The 2777-nt window shown below is 38.9% G+C and overlaps 1 non-coding gene across 1 annotated transcript; it reads left to right on the top strand.

Moving 5' to 3' along the window:
- The first annotated feature begins 1895 nt into the window (after positions 1–1895).
- Positions 1896–1968, top strand: TRNAG-CCC (transfer RNA glycine (anticodon CCC)). The gene has a single exon. It is a non-coding gene; the product is annotated as a tRNA-Gly (tRNA).
- The last annotated feature ends 809 nt before the right edge of the window (positions 1969–2777 follow it).

Below are 2777 nucleotides of genomic sequence, written 5' to 3'. Positions count from 1 at the left end.
AGGGTTTATTTCCTGTAGGACTGACTGGTTTGCTCTCCTTGCTAGTTAGCCTTAGCGTGAATTATTTTGTAGTGCAACTGAGCAGGACCCTACATGGCCTTCCCAGAATAGACCCCCACCCATGTCCTCCATTTGCCTTTTATCTTTAGTCAAAGAATAAACTTAATCAGAGAAGTGAGAAAATGCAGGAAGAAAGGAAAACAATAAAGCAAGACAAAAGAATGATACTTTAGACATTAAATAAAGTCAAGGATCTTTAGTTCTTCCTAGAGAACTATAGCTAATACTCTGAACCATGTTCTTTGAGCTGTTTTGCAGGCACTGAAATTCCCACCCAGAGGGAGAAATTAAGTGTCTGCTGCCCACAAGCACGGAGACCTCAGACCAGTTGGAACCAGAAGGTTGATGATGCTGACTCCCAATTACCTCATTACCAACCAATCAGAAGAATGTCCATGAGCTGACACGCCCTAATCCTTGAAAACTATAAAACTCACTACTCCTACAGAGTAGGATACAGTCTAAAGGACATTACCCCCCTGTGGCCCCCTTTGCCTGGCAAAACCATGAAACTATTTCTTTCTGCTTTATCCAAAACTCTTGTCTCTGAGATTTAATCTGGCTCCAGTATGTAGAGGCTGAATTTTGGCAACATTAGTGCTAGTTATTTTCTATTCTGTTACTCTATAATCTTATTCATAGTACTTATCTCTACCTGGTATAGCTGTGTCTATTTCTTTGCTAATTGCTTATTATCTTCTTCTTCCCATTAAGAAATAAACTCCAAGAGAGAAGGAACCATATATGTCCTGTTGAGTGAAGTAATGTTGATGACAGACACTGTTCTGGGCTTCTGATATGTCCTTAATAAATATATTTGTTGATGGAATGAAATGAAGCCATGGTTCCTACACAAATAAATATTCATCATTTCTGCTGAATAGCTGATGTTTCTTTATGCAAACACCTGCTCCAATGACATTTTCCCTCAAATGATGCAGCAATAAATATTCTTGTGCCTGTACTTTTGGTGGCTGGTGAAACATATAAATTAGATATATTTCTGAAAGTAGATTGCTGTGCACTTGAAAGTTTCTATGGATATTGTCAAGAGGCCTCCAAAAGGTTAAGCAAATTTGCATCCCCACTAGAAGAGTGTAAGGAGGCCTTTTTCCCCCAGACCCTAAGCAAATTTGGATAGTATCAATGTCTAGAACTTTAGATGGACGTTTTAAAGTGTGAAAAGATACTCTTCTTCTGGAGAATTTCATTGGGTACAAGTCTCAAGTGTATAGTGGCAAGAAGAGAGGAGGGTTCAAGTTGTCAAAATGTGTGTGTGTGTCTGTGTGTGTGAGTAGGTATAGATGTGTAAGTGGGTATCTGTATATGTGAGTGTATGTATGTGTATCTCTATGTGTATGTGTAGGTTTGTAAGTGCATAAGTGTGTGTGTATGTGTGTGCGTGTGAGAGTAGATATAGATATGTTAGTGGGTATCTGTGTATGTAAGTGTGTTGTGTGTGTCTCTATGTGTAAGTATGTGTATGTGTGTAAGTGGGTGTCTGTACATAAGTGTGTGTGTATGTGTGTGTCTGTTTGAAAAGATTAAGTTGCTGCTCAGAACAGTTGGAAACTCCTGAAAGTGTCACACTGATTCTAGGAGAACTTCCTCAGGCGAGGTGTGGAAGTTCACGTGGGTGGAACATTCCGGACTTCGTTAGACTCAAGGTGCCACTAGAGCTGGTGAATGAGTGTGAGAATCCAAGGGCCCCCTTTTCCTGGACGTGATTTCGTGACAGAACAGGGATGAAGGAAATATCTTCCAAGGGTAGGGGCAACTAGGAAAACCTTTTTAAAGCATAACTTCTGGTTATTTAAACCTGGAATCAGGGGACTTCCCTGGTGGTCCAGTGGCTAAGACTGTGTGCTCCCAATGCAGGGGACCCAGGTTCAATCCCTGGTCAGGGAAGTAGATCCTTCATGCCACAACCAAGAGTTCGAATGCTGCAACCAAGACCCAGTGCTGCCAAAATAAATAAAATAAAAATTTAAAAAAACCCACCTGGAATCAAAACCTCTGTCAAAGTCAGTTAAGAGGCAGATTTTCCATGGAATTTGACAGCTGGTACAACTTTAAAGTTTGCTAATCATCATAGTGAGCTGTCAATAGATTAATACAAGCTCTCTTGATGTGCCTGTTTTCAAATAGCAGTTCTACCAAAAAAGTAATAATTCACCTATAATCGCAGACTTTAAAACATGTAAATTCAATCATTGCAGTAGTTATAACACTTTGACTAATAATCAGATACCCCTGCTACTCTTTATGAGGATCAGATGAGAATTATGCAAACTTGGAATTATTTTCCATTTCCAGGAATGCACTGTTCTCAGAACATAGCCCTGATCAGTGTTAAAAGCATGCCATAACACAAAGGCCTAGTACTCCTTGCCATGGATAAGCACTGGATGGCTTTTAAAAAACACTGGCTCATTGCAAAAAAGATGAAGCAGTTAGAAGTAGGTGAATTATTTTAAAATCCTCCTAATAGAATACATTTTTTACCGAGTACTTAATATGTAAGTGCTCTCAGTGCTAGGATCTATATTAAATGCTTTCTAGTATTTATCTGAATTAATCCTCACAATGATCCTGGAGGTGGAAAGAAAGACTTCTTCATTTTATCGATGAAGACATTGAGTCTTAAAGACAATAAACAATTTTTCTTTCTTTCTTCCTTTCTTTTTTAATTCTTATTTTGTATTGGAGTAGGGTTT

The sequence above is a fragment of the Ovis canadensis genome, chromosome 17, assembly GCF_042477335.2.
Source record: "Ovis canadensis isolate MfBH-ARS-UI-01 breed Bighorn chromosome 17, ARS-UI_OviCan_v2, whole genome shotgun sequence".
In the NCBI taxonomy this organism is placed as follows: Eukaryota; Metazoa; Chordata; class Mammalia; order Artiodactyla; family Bovidae; genus Ovis; species Ovis canadensis.
The sequence above is the reverse complement of the archived record's forward strand: the minus strand, read 5'-3'. Positions and strand labels throughout refer to the sequence as shown.